The 14,408-nt window shown below is 36.5% G+C and overlaps 1 long non-coding RNA gene and 1 other non-coding gene across 2 annotated transcripts; one reads left to right on the forward strand and one right to left on the reverse strand.

Moving 5' to 3' along the window:
- Positions 1–75: 75 nt before the first annotated feature.
- LOC135159107 (uncharacterized) lies at positions 76–7,660 on the reverse strand. Its single transcript, XR_010297869.1, has 3 exons — positions 7,542–7,660; positions 3,629–3,800; positions 76–661 (listed from the first exon to the last, which is right to left on the reverse strand). It is a non-coding gene; the product is annotated as an uncharacterized LOC135159107 (long non-coding RNA).
- Positions 7,661–10,876: 3,216 nt separating this feature from the next.
- Positions 10,877–10,961, forward strand: TRNAS-AGA (transfer RNA serine (anticodon AGA)). The gene has a single exon. It is a non-coding gene; the product is annotated as a tRNA-Ser (tRNA).
- Positions 10,962–14,408: the final 3,447 nt, after the last annotated feature.

Below are 14,408 nucleotides of genomic sequence, written 5' to 3' on the forward strand. Positions count from 1 at the left end.
GGTGTTACCATGTGTTAGCGCCAAAAGATAGGATCACCAGTCGTTCTTAAAGTCGCTGTTAACTTACGAACAGCTTTATGAAACACCTACCGGAGGCCTGCCGCCTGCTGGATAAAAGAAAATTCTGGCCATATTTTTTGCCAAAGTGTTTAATGTGTTTAAGTTCCAATGGTATAATTTTGTTTTACTAGCTACACTTGCTATACATCCTCTAGTACGTCAAGTTTTATACATGTATCAAGGAATATTTAATAAAGTCCTCTCAAGAAAGACTAGAGAAGTAGCCTTTAATAGCAAGTGAACAAGCATGATTGCTGTAGTGGAGGGGGACATGCCATATGGTCCGTGCCAGGGCGAGGGTGGGGCCATGATGACTTTTATTCCTACACTGTAAGGACTTACGTGGTTGAGTGGGAGGTATGGAGACGCGACTCTGTTGATAAGGTAAGGTTTGCATTCCTTTCCTCCTCGCGTTGATCGCTCTCGTAGCTGTGGCCATCAACAGGAAAGTCTGCTGACCGACTCAGACTCCGGGACTTGGGAAGAAAAGGCTGTCGTTCAGCCCGCGTCTCTTCCGCTGTCGACATGGTGATGGTGAGGTGTCTTCGGTGTTTTTAGGATAACTGTTTTCTTTGGTCAGCATGTACATTTATGAGTCCCTCTGTAGAACAAACAAGAAGAGAGAATACATTGTTAGATTCCTCTTTCGTGTCTAAATCAAATATTTGGTCAGGTTCTTGTGCTTTGAATGGCTTTCTCACTTCCCTGCTGCTACTGTATATGCATAATGCAGGGCTTCTCAATTAGAAGCGGACAGCTACATGTACATGTACATTTAAAAGCCTAAAACAGTTGTGACATTTATAGCCTGTGCAGATGTCCCACAGTCACAGGCAAAGTTATCTCAATGAATGTTGTATAATGTCTGCATGCCTTCGTCTGTTTGTAATTAAGTTTTGCAAATGAAAGAAAAACATTGCAAAACAAAAGTTCGGACAATTACATGCATTAGGTCTAGTATTAACTGTTATAATACAAATATATCAGGCTTTGAGGAAGTACATTATATGTATGTTTAGTGGAAATTATTATTCTGAGGCTGGTCTGGCAATAATAAACTACACTGTCCCTTTGAAAAATATAAAAAGATACAGACACGAATGTCATGTTTATCACTTGAAAGTATCATGTGTTCCAATGACGAACCTGAAAATTTCATAACTTAGGTACTTTCACTTTTTATAATAACCTGTGGATTAATGACCCATTGGCTACATAAAGCACCTGGAACATGTTGCATAAAACTTTTGCCTTAAAAAAACTCTGGCAAACAAAATTGTGCCATTGAAAATTACACATTTAAAAAGTTTTTTGTGGCAAAAGTTTTATGCAACGGGTCCCTGTGGATTAATATTTACATTTCAAAAGGGTGGGTTGGTTAACACTTGAATAAAATGTGTCAATTAATAATCCCTTTTAATAAGCGGCTTCAAAGCTATCCCGGGATGAAAACATTCTGTGTATCAGTGCGAGGTACCATGGTGAAGTAAATTGAAATTTAACTTATACTAGGCCGATACATTAAAAGTGAGTATGCACCGTGCAAGCAAGAATGCCTCTTGGTTTACAGCATAAAGAGGCCCAATAGGAGGCTTCATTGCACGAATGAATGGCAGTGCGGCCTCTCTAAACACAGCTGGGTTTGTTCCTATTACATGTACAACATATCCTGGTAGGTGATTCCAAATTTTGACAGTAATTCAACATCAGTAGGGTGATTCAAAACCAAAAGTGATTATAACCATGGGGTTAAAGTTGACTCACCTTTGTGACTTTGGGCAATAAAAAGTATTTCAAATTCAAAGTACATGTACTTTAATAATTAACAGTATGGCTCTTGCAAAAACTATGCAAAAAGATTACATCTACATGGACCTGTATAATTAGCTTTATTTGCAGACTTCTATAACTTGGATGAATTTTGAACCATTCTGACCTCTTGTTCCAAACTTCCAATATGATACTCGCTATTCTTGATAACTTTACTGTACAGCACTATACAGTGCGTCCCACAAAAAACGAAACCGAGATTTAGCGATGATTTATCATAACTTAATCATAAATACAATAGACAAATGACCTACCATTGTAAAGCTTAAAATCTCCTCTTTCATCTGATATTACTTAGATTACCCCTCATTCACGCATGAGTAAGCAAAAATAATTTCAAGAAAGGATACCAAAAACTCATTTGGCGGGGGGTATCTGAATTTCAAAAAGAAAATCACATGCCTATAAAGTTCAATATCTGCTCTTTTATTTGATACCTTAATCACAAGAAGTAAAAAAGTTATGCTCCCTCGAAACAATGCTTGTATTTCCATAATTTCATCAAATAAACGCGTTTTCACCGGTTTCCCACAGAAGCTATCGCACGGTTAACAAAAGACTTAATGCATGGCTAATCGTCAACAAAACTGAGTGTCAAGTGACTTTGAACGCTAGCCTGTAAAACCTCTTCATTTTATGAAATTATTGAAATTCAAGCCTTATTTCAAATAACCAGAACTCTGTTATTTCTTGACCATTTTCTGTAATTGAGGTATCAAATTAAAGAGCAGATATTGAACTTTTTAAAAATGTGGTTTTCGTTTTGAAACCCAGATACAGCCCGCCAAATGACATTTTGGTACCCCCTCTTCAAATTGTTTTTGCTCACTCATACGCGAATGAGAAATAATCTAAGTGATTTTAGATGAAAGAGGAGATTCTAAGCTTTACAATGGTAGGTCATTTGTCTATTGTATTTTTGATTAAAGGAGAATGAAACTCTTGGAGCAAGTTAGCTTTTGTGAAAGCAGAAAAATCAAAGAATAAGATCAACAAAAGTTTGAGTAAAATAGGACTAGCAATAGAAGAGTTAGGAGCATTTGAATGTCGAGATCACTAATGCTCTGGAGATCCTCCAATTGGCAATGCGACCAAGATATATTATGTCACAGATGAACAGCTCTCCCCTTTTGGACACTGAAAATATACCCCAAAACATATCTTTTTGCTCATTCTAATCATATGACAAACGATTCATCAATGATATAATGTTGTGAAACCTCTGTACTTGTCCTCTCATAAAGAGAACACCTCACCTTGTGAAAGACTCTATAAAAGTGAGAATATAAGTGAAATAAATACTAAAGTAATGAGGGAGTTGTACGTGTGTGACATCGCAGATCTTGGTCGCATTGCCAATGGGAGGATCTACATGGCATAAGTGATCTCAATATTCAAATGCTCATAACTATCTTATTATTCATTCAATCTTCCTCAAACTTTCAACGATATGTTTCTTAGATTTTTCTCTTTGATATGGATTCAGCTGGTTTCATGGGTTTCATTCTCCTTTAAGTTATGATAAATCATTGATAAGTCTCGGTTTCGTTTTTTGTAGTACTATTTATTTCCTATTTTGGGAGAAAATAATCCTTTTCTCCATTTTAAATGGGTTGGGAGGACTGCATTTTGGATACAATCCATTCATGTATCTACAATTTCAGTCCGTCTCTGCAACTCTGTGTGCGCTACATTGTACAGTTTATGTTAATCAAAAGGTAATGAAAATGTTACTTACATGGATCCAGCGTACACTCAGCCGATGCTTAAAACAGGATTTGTATTGTTGTAATGTAGGTATCAATCCATTACCTACATGTATGTCAAACTATTCCAATGTCCAATCCTACGCCTTCCTCAGCGTATTAGTACTACATTTAGACTTTGATCTCTCATGAACCTTCATACAGCTGCAATAAAAGATATTAAGGAGATTTTACATGGTGAGAATAATCACATGTTGTTTCAAACAGGCAGCTGACACTGTTTTATAGATTGATTGAAGCTATGAATTAGGCAAGAAAGTGTCAGATTCACGTGACAGGAACCGGGTACAGAGATAACAATGACCCAGCTTACCGTTTGGTTTCCTTTCACATGCCACAAGCCTTCAATTCAATTGAACTGATCCACTAGTCAATTATAATCTATAGTAAATTTCTACTTGGTTTACACCCACTTAATCTATTTGCCATTAAATAAAAAAAAATATAGCCTCATCCCACATGGTCTCATCCCACTTTGTCTATTTTTTTTATCAACTGTTCAATATAGCCTATTGACCGAATTCTGTCAAATTCATTCATGCTATAGCTACATGTACATGTAATATCCGCTCGCTTGGTCCAACTGTTGGATGAACTCATTACGAACCAAATTTTCATTTGTCAAAGTAAAAAATAAGAATAACAAGTGAGTATTAAACAAAGCAAGACTAAATAATAGTAGACTGTCCACTGTCATACTGACAGCCGAAGTCGAGTTATTCCATAGTCCAGAAGGAGTTACTCCACTTTGGAGGGCAGTATGAAAATGTTAGGATTATTTCGATCCGGATTCAAAGCAGAGTACTCAACCCACTTCCAGAAGAGGGTTACAAATGGAGTAAGTCCGCACCGGAAGTGCGGTATCGCCTATCTCGCACATAACTTCATTCATTTCCACATGTGGGAGATTCCGCGCGCCACACATTTGGTGTAACATACGTAACATGTTGTCCCATACGTAATAATTTATAATTAACTTTTAATTAAAAAGTAAACTATACTTTGAAACTTTTTGTGGTATATAACATTTTCATACTTAATAGGTTTAACCTCAACGTAGTGATCTTGTGGGGTCTAAAAATGCAAAAAAAAATTTTGAATGCACAATTCTCGAGAACTTCCAATTGGGAGAACTTCAAAGCTCAATAGCAAAAAAATCAGCACATGAACCCTTATATATTTTGCATATTTGAAATATTCAGGTGCTTTGTGATTCATAGATTAAATTTTAACTGTGGAACGTCCTCAATTGTCTTTTCACTCATTATTAACATAAATGTCAAACAGTGAAAATTTGAGCCAGCCAAAATTATATGGTACCGGTATTCTCTTCAGTATTTATTCATCTGACCAGACAATTCATAAAAACGAAATCGACCTTTGCTCAACTGAATCACACAGGAAGTTTCAAGTAAATAACACTCATAACAAATGCAGCAATTCCAAAACCAGGGTCAAATCACATGTAGATGTTTCATTTCCATCCCAACACATTAAAGTTAGGTTTCAGCCTTACTTCAGAAACAGTTAATGAATGAATTTCAAAGAGAGATTAATATACATGGATATTTTTTTAAATAAAAAATGAAAATCAGAGGAGTCCTGAGAGATTGAACAAAATAGGAAAAAATAGTAAGTTGTGAATCTTCAGGTGGTTACATACATGTAAGAATTTCAAACTGGCTGCATATAGTCTATTAAAAATAAAACTATTCATTCTATCTGTACAAATCCCCCAAACAAAATTTGACTATAAATGACATACATTTCCAAAAGTTCTGATATTTTCTATCACTTTGTATAGTGCATGTACATGAACACCAATATCCCACCTCCTACATGATCAATAAGTATTAAAAGGGGGTGCTTTAAAAACCCCTCACACATTCCAGATAATTTTAATACAGTACCATATAATTGGAAGAGTCCCAACAAAATGCCAATTGATACTTTTTGTCTTATAAACAGACCCAAACATGATTTGGAGTGGTGTGGGCAGGACTTAAAACCAAAAATATCTTTTGGATCGGGTTGGATTTAATCTCATTTTTCAAACAGTGATATATATATTTATATATATTATTTTAATTATGTTCTTATTTTTTTAAATATTTTTTCAATTCTTCTGTTTTCCCATTTTTCTTTTGGCACACCAGCTGTGTATTACAAATCATGTTTTGTTATGTTTTTAATTTATCAATAGTTCAACACAAGAATGGTTATAGTACATCAACTTCAAGAAGGCCAAATTGAAATGCAGTAAAAAAATCACTATAAATCTTGCTCGGCATAAGTGTCACTTTGATCATTCATGGTTTGTTTACCCCTATATACAACCATGAACTTGGGAGTGGAAAAGTACTGGCCACATCATTTTACATAAGAAAGGAGACAGATAAAAGCAGTTAGGCAAACAAAGCTTCTTACAACAATATGATGGTAGTAGTAGGCACAATGAAGAGTATGGATTCAGCCATCAGTTAGAGATTAGGCTTAACTCCTAATCCCAACAATACTGATGTCCATCCTTTGTGGATGAGTGATAGGAAAATTACCAGCCAACTTCTCGCACAGAGCAGACCAGAAGTTAGTAGCAGATACCAGGGAAATACATGTAGTTTAACTCTAGTACCTTTCAAATTTGATCAGCATTTGTGGTTGAAAGAAAAAAGCTTTCAACTACAGTATGTTCTATTTCGACTACAGGTCATGTTCTACATGTATGTCAAAAATTACTACCGGTACAATATAGAAATTTTGTGTAGAGTAGCCGTTATAAAAAAATGTGGAGGAAATTGTGATACAATAGACAATGGTCTAGTCAGGAAAGGAACTATTCACTGTATGCATACATTTTGCACATGATCTATAAGTATAGGGATAAGTACTATAATTAGTGAATATGCGCAGCAGTAAATCTTCTGGAAACAGTGCAGGCAACCGTATTTGTGTATTGTCATACTGTCGTACAAGAAATGTTTTAAAAAAAATAGGCCTACTAGGGGCCCTAGCTAGCATGCCATTAGATGATTAGATTCTAGAGCAAGGAGAGCTGGTATAATTTTTGAAGAGCGGAGGTAACGTTAAGCGTTTAAAGGTCATTAGAAGTTGCTTCTGCTGTTAATTATTTGGTGTTGAAGAATGAAGTGTCAAGTGGTTAATAAAAATGCAGTGTCAGGTTAAGTTATTTAAAGCTCTATAATACAGTCAGTGGCTTTGCTGCACACACACTGTGCTGTCATATCACAAATATCCTGCTCTTTGAATTTTTTTTCCAGTTAGGCCTATGGCTATGAGTCATAGTCATAGGTCTAACTGAAAAAAATATTTAAAGGAGGATATTTGTGATATGAATCATAATCATATGATAGCACAGACCAGTGACAGTGTCTATATTTATAATTATATTTCACTGAAAATATATAATCGACATCACTGACAGTGACATGACACTGTCCTCAGTCTCAGAGATTTGTTATAACTTTACCTTCTGTAGATGTATGTACGGTATGTATACTTTTATTTATGCCAATATGGTAGAAGTGATTTAACAAAAAATATTGACCGGATTAGGTTACAGTAGATTTCACTGCACTGAATACACACTGTAAGCAGTGTAACTACATGTAACTGTAAGTTACAGCTCGCTACACTCGGCACAGGCTGCATGCATTTTCTCACGAAAAACGTGAGCGGTTGAAGCGGGCAGCTCCCCGATGGTGAGATGGGAATATCCGTTGTCCTCGCAGTAGTCACTCGAAGTCGAATAGAGTGAATACCGGCTCCGCAACAAAAAACTACATTTTATTACATATCAGCAACTTTCATATTTTTAAAGAATGAAAATATGACCGAAAAGATCAATAAGTACAAATAGTAACATACCGTTGAGGAATAATATCCACTCCAGTTAACATTTTTAACAAAAAGAAATCTCCACCGGCCGCGCCTCCCCACCGTCGTTGACCGTTTTCTGTGAGATCAGCTGACTCGCTGAATTCTTTTATTTTCAAGCCGTCGCGATCGTTACCGTACCGGTACAGGCTGAGTTTGTTGTTGAGATTGATTTTATTTGAGTGAAGAGGCCGAGGCGATGGGTTCAAAAAAATATATGCTGATGGCTTCAATTCGTTAGGTTTTTGTATTTGACACTGAAAAAAAATTAAATATGTTGAATTTATTGTAGAAGTTTATTCCTAATGCATATTATTATTATCAATGTTATTTATAATTATGTTTTAGAAGATGTCTGACATGATTGTGTTTTATTGTAACATTCAAGAAAAAAAAATGATGTTAAATTTATAAGTTGTCAAGGTATTTATCAATTTGTAAAGACATCAAACTTCTATTTGTTATATATATTTTATTTTGTATATGATTTGAAGTTGTCAATAAAAACTACTTAATACAATAACAAAATTGTGCGCGCACCCGCCCCCAGCCCCCCAGTATAATTTATTTTTAAAATTGCAAATTGTGTTGGTTTTGTTGTTTTTCTTCCTTAATAACAGTTTTATACCGTTCCATTTTGATCAAAATTGTTGACGTAATCATGTAAGACTTGATCAGTGGCTTAACAGGCGGGGGGGGGGGGAGGAGGCAGGCTGCCCCCCCCCCCCGGGGCTGCCCCTCGATCCGGCCCTGGCCCCCGGCCGGGCCTGGCCCTTAGTAACTGGGCCCCCTGTATACCTTCCTGTTAAGCTGAAGCGAAGAAAAGGAAGACGACAATGAAAGGAAATGAGCTTAGAAAACCTGTGTTAGAAAACAATGAAATAGACATGTTATAGCTGAATATAAGTATCTATCACATCCCTCACATCACTTCGCTCGCTGGCGACTTTTGCCCCCAAATTTGCTATGTTGTGCGACTCCTCAAAGTACTTGGTTTATTACGTTAAACTCTGTTGAAGTATGAATGTGTTGTCCAAAAAGCTATAGGCATATACCGTGTATACCCGCGATTTGATTAAAAATAGCTGCCATCTGTAAGCCTGGCTTAATATCAGGAGTTCCTTGGGCTCCGCCCGGACCCCGATAGCACTGGCGTACAGATGCAAGGTTTTGTTTTTTCCATGGGCCCCAAAATGTTCTATAACCAAGAACAAAAATGAAAACGAGGAAATTAAAAGAAAGAAAAGGAGAGGAAAGTTTAAGAAATTTATATGGAATATAGTATGATATATGGAACCCAAAAGAATTGAAAGAAAAACTAACTAACAAAAAAATCCATTAAAATCTAAATAATGAATCAATTGGTTTCAAAATGAACGAAACCCTCAAAACGACCCCCCCCCCCAAAAAAGGAATTAAAAAAAAATCATATGAACTTCGTCCTAATCCAATAATTAAAATGAAATTGATATCAAACTACTACACATTTTTGTTAAACCAGGCTTTAAAACAAATATGATGTTATTTTCTGAATTGACCATGTAACAATCTATATATCAAATTTAGTTTCTCATGAAAAAGGTGATCGTTTTTCTTTCTCGCTTCTCTCTCTCTCTCTTTCGAGTTATATTAGACAAAATATTTATTTGCCACTCGCGCCATGCTGTGTCCCTCTTTTTTTATTAAAAAAAAACTCATTATGCTACAGTAATTATGCCCGATAGAGCTTCGCAGCGCACAATCATAAAAAATCCTTTCCTTACCATATGATCGTGAAAGTTTTTGCTATTTCCCCTCCCCCGACCTACTGACCAATGTTATGTCCCTGGACTTGATTCGTTTATTTTTTTTTCAGAAGTAATATTATTCTTTTATATTCGAATAAATATACGAGCAATGGCTTAAATAAGCTAGCGCATGATTTAATGCAATACTTGTGGTCTAGGCTTATGATGTCCATCTGATATGATTATAATAGGAAGAAAAAAATCAATGAAATTATACTTGTGAAGATAATTAACCCCAATCCCGACTGGCGTAAAGACGGTGGGGCCCTTTGCCTCATGCACCCCACCCCAAAAGTTCAACGACCAAGAAAAACAAGAGGACACGAAAAAGGGTAAGATGATGTTATTTGCTGTTTTTCACAACAAAATGAAAGTGATTTTGTTGTTGCTTTTTTGTATATTACCATGCCTCTGGTGAAAAACACTTGGAGCACCCCCCCCCCCCTCCAGGTAATTCTTGGGGGTGCTTCAACAACGGGGACAACTTACAGTCAAGTACTCAAGTGAATTTTGTTTGTAAAAGTAATTGCTGCCATCTCTTGGTGAAAATTTTTGAAGACATCTGGTATGGACAACCTCTGTGTAATATAGATTATTAGTATTCAGGGATACAGGACTGTCTCAATATTATTTGGGCTCACACAGAAACAGCGAGATTATACAAATCATTCAAATTATTTTTTGGTATTTCATGAAGATATGAAGGGGAATTTTCCGCTCCTTTTTTCAGTATCAACATCATAGACTTCTCGAAATCTTGCATCAATTTATCGACAGTTAGGTGCGGCGATTTCTTTATTTTATAATTGTTATTATTATTATAATTATATCATCATTATTATTTTATCATTATTATTATCATCATTATAATTATTAATACTATTTACTCATTTATTTATCTTTTCATTATAATTATTATTTTTAGGGGTGGGGGTCATTTTGTATAGAGTGGGAAGGGGACTGCGAACTCCTCCATAAGCTATAATTTACAAATACGGAATTTGACGGGGGGGGGGGGGGGGGTCACATCTCCCCATTCCCGAGTTTTCGCCAATGGTCACAGTGACGCCAACTATCGGACCAAAGCCCATCTCTTTCTTTCTCTCTCTCTTTCATGCACACAAGAGGCTCAACCACCATTTTAATATCTCAATATACCAACATTCGCAATACAGTTCCGCAAATAATTTGTGGAATTTCTTTTTTTAGATGAAAAGAAACATGTAATTGATTTTTATAAATGAACATCAAAGCTTTTTTTATTACTACCGATTTTTCAAATTCTATTTGTATTATCACTTTTTTTATAATGTGTAGCAGTAGTTTTTTTTTACGTTACTCACGTTTGTTAGGCAATCATATCGTTTTTATTACTTTCTTTCTTGTTTTCTTCATTGTTTTGCTTTTCTCGTAAATTTGAAAAGCGAGGTAATTTATAAATTATAACCACATTTGAACTGGCCTCACACATTACATTCAGGGACCAGGGTTATAAAAATACCAAAAAATGTCAGATGTGAATTATGCAATCAATAAAAGGTTGCGATTGCCGAGTGGTTAAGGCGTTTGACTAGAAATCAAATGGGATCTTCCCGCGTAGGTTCCGCGAATCCTACTCGCAACGAGATATTTTCCTCTTCATTTTCTTCTCCTTCTCCCCTACTCCTTCACCCTACTCTTTTTTCGCTTCACTTGTTCTTCTCCTTTCTCTTCTTCTTCTCCTTATTCTTTTCCTCTTCCTCCTCCTCTTGTTCTTGTTCTTCTTCGACTCCGCCTACTACTTCCACCATTTCCACGCAAACATGTTCTAGCTATAACCTCAAAATAATGATGTTTGGTGAAAAGCGTTTTGGCATTTGACTTTGAAATGTTTGTCGACTTTGTTGTATAAGAGCTCACAGATTTTCTCATCCTCATTTCGCAGTCACATAACAACGAGAAAACCGATTTCAGACCGATTAAAGCTTATACCATATATACGACAGTTTGAAAGGCATAAGTTGGTCGAATTTGGAGCTGTTTCGTTGGTGTGACAGAAGACATGGTAGACTTACGCAACGGAAAAAAGGGGAGAATGATGAATGGAAACCCTTATTGAATGCCCCATCTTCTGTATCCCAGCGAGATTCATCTAAATTCAGTCCCACCAACGAAACTGACTCCAAACCGACCGATGATACGCCTTTAAAAACAACATGATAGTTTCGATCGATTGGGACTCAGATTCATCGGTCTGACTGTAGCATTAGTGGTGAAGAACATTTCTCACAAGGCGTCTGGCTCGCACTTGAAGTGTTTCTCCGAGGACCTGTCGCATACAGGGAGGCATGTTTACATTCCGCTTAATCTACCATACCGTCGACAAATTAATTTTAAGTAATTATGATGGGTAGACTCTTTTCCTTGAGCACACTGTATATCACCATAGTCGTGCTTTCATGAAAAGGGAGGGGTAAGAACAACGTGCTCTTCAAAATACAGATCGGATGAAAGGTGATGGCATCTTTAGAATTAAAAAAAAGTTTACGAATAATACCAATTATTATTTAGATGTATGTAGGGTTTTATAGGCGCAGATATTTTTTGACGTCCAATATTGAAAATATTGGACGATATGAATATTTTGCCCCGCCCACAGTATATTCATTGGCAAATGAATAATTGTGCGCATGAAGCTATTGTTACGTCACAATGAAATTGCATTGCCTATTAGGTGCCAGGAGATGTGGCAAAGGAGCGAGATTGCCTCAATTTATTGAATTCATATGCGATTGCACTATACGCTAGCGCATCTTTACAGAGATTTCTTAAAATGACAAATGCAGTCGCCATGTTCATGATTTACAAGATTGACATAAAATGGTTAATAAAAACATATTTTTGCTTTATTAATTTATGTTTAGGTTTGTGGGAGTATCTGATTAGATAGCCAAGACAGATAGCAAAGCGCGATTGGTTCATAGCGCGTCACGTGATATGATCGAAATCAATGTATTTTCCCAGCCGGTGTCATAGGCGAAATGGCCCGGGTACCGGCGGTCCAAAACGGCTAGCTGATTAGTACCGCCAGTACAAAACGGTTAGTCGATCGGGCCCGCCAGATCGAAATGACTGGTTCAAATTTTGGCCGAAATGATAACAGAGCCGCCGTTTGGTTCCATATTTATCAAATTTTTCTAAGGTAGATATTATAATTATTTACTTTGATAAATGTTTCAAAATATATCATTTAATTTTTAATGTAATCTTAATATTATCTTAGAAATAATGATTTCTATAATTCTGTTTAAAGGTAATAAATATATTCTATAAATATTTGTTTTGATCAAATGTTTCAATATATATATTGGTGTAATTTTTAATGTAATTTTAATATCATTACAGGCCGATTATTTCTACAATTCTGTCAAAAATTAAAAATGTTGGTCTAGACAAGAGGTATTTCAGCCTCGTACGGTACCAATAGGCTACACTTTTTTTTTCGCACGCGACGTGCATATTATGTTGCAGCGCTGGAAAGTTGACATACGGTACCGTACCACTTCTCTTTTTTGGAGTAGGAGCTAGTTTTTAAACAATATTTTACTTTTTGATTGTAAACATGGACCGTGATTTTGTTTATCTAATGCGAGGACATCTCGCACTACCTCAGGCATGGGTTATCTGTTTGCACACAATACCCCTTTTGACGTATATTATTCTCTGAAAATTGTGTCAAAATCTATATATCACAAATTATATCTTTTATTAAAAATGACATTTTGCTTGCTCGCAGCTATAAAAAAATTCCCTCGTTCACCAAATCTGCCCCCTCAAAACTTTTGCCTCATTACGCCACTGGGGTAGATAGAAGACTATTTTTGTTCTTTGTTTTAAGTTCACTTTTCAAAAGAGGACGTGCCCCCCTCTTCCCCGTGCCCCTCCCACTTTCAAATTTGCTCCGCCGCCCCTGATTATATCATTCTCCGTTTCTTCATTATGTATACATTTGGTGAAATATATATAGCGTGAGAAATGACCCGCGGACAGAACTTCGGTACCATACTTTAATGATCAGTGAAAAAAAAATGACAATGACGTAGTAACTTTATTGCGCCAAGCTTTGATGATCGTAAGAAGCTACGACCAGTCTTGAATCGTCATAAATAAAATATATATACACCTGTGTGTGTGTGTTTGCTTATGTCAGCACCAAAGGCTCCCCCCCCCCCCGAGATTAAGGTCAATTTATATATTTCCAAAACATATACATCTCTATGTCCCAAAATAAGATTCTCAAATCGATAACTGTACTCATATCAAGTCCTTTTACGCCTTTTGGACCCCTTGCGCGCGCCAATGCTCAGCGGCGCACCCACAGTCGCACAATTAAGCGCAGCCCGGCGAGCGCTAGGGCTATACCAACGAACGTAGAGGGCAGCAACACACAAGCGTGTTGCTATAAGGAAGGTCAACTCGATACGCGCATGCAGCTGAGCTGCGCGCGTATTTTATTGTTCATGCCAACGAAATCAAATGCCGATCCAATACAACAACAAATTAGTAGCGATCAAAAAACGAATATGAAAGAATATGACTACAACAATATCAAAGATAACTTAAAAAATATGTTGAGGAATATACATACATATAAAAACATACTTTGATATTTAAAACTTTACAAATATAAGTTTCAGGAAACTAAAATCATTACCAAATCGGTGATTGTTGTTATCAGTGATTTCACCAGACGGCTGTATTAGGTGATTTGCGTCGAGACGATTTTGTGACCACTCGCAAAGCATTTCGGGATTGAATATAACCACCTTATTTTCTCTGAGCTCTTCGCTGAACCCATCATCACAGTGCAGCTGCAGCGCAGCGCGCAGCCAATGCAATGCATCCGATGCATGGGTTGTTTTTTCGCCGTCCATGCCATGGTCTCGGACTCAGAGTTGAAATTTAGACCCGGATTTCGGGGATACAGCGCCTTTATTTCAGATTTATAGACTTAAAAGTCAAATAACATTTAAAATTTGAAATCTAACCTTGAACAATCATCGTTGATAAACATCAGCCCTGAAGCCATTAC

The sequence above is a fragment of the Lytechinus pictus genome, unplaced genomic scaffold (assembly GCF_037042905.1).
Source record: "Lytechinus pictus isolate F3 Inbred unplaced genomic scaffold, Lp3.0 scaffold_154, whole genome shotgun sequence".
Lineage (NCBI taxonomy): Eukaryota > Metazoa > Echinodermata > Echinoidea > Temnopleuroida > Toxopneustidae > Lytechinus > Lytechinus pictus.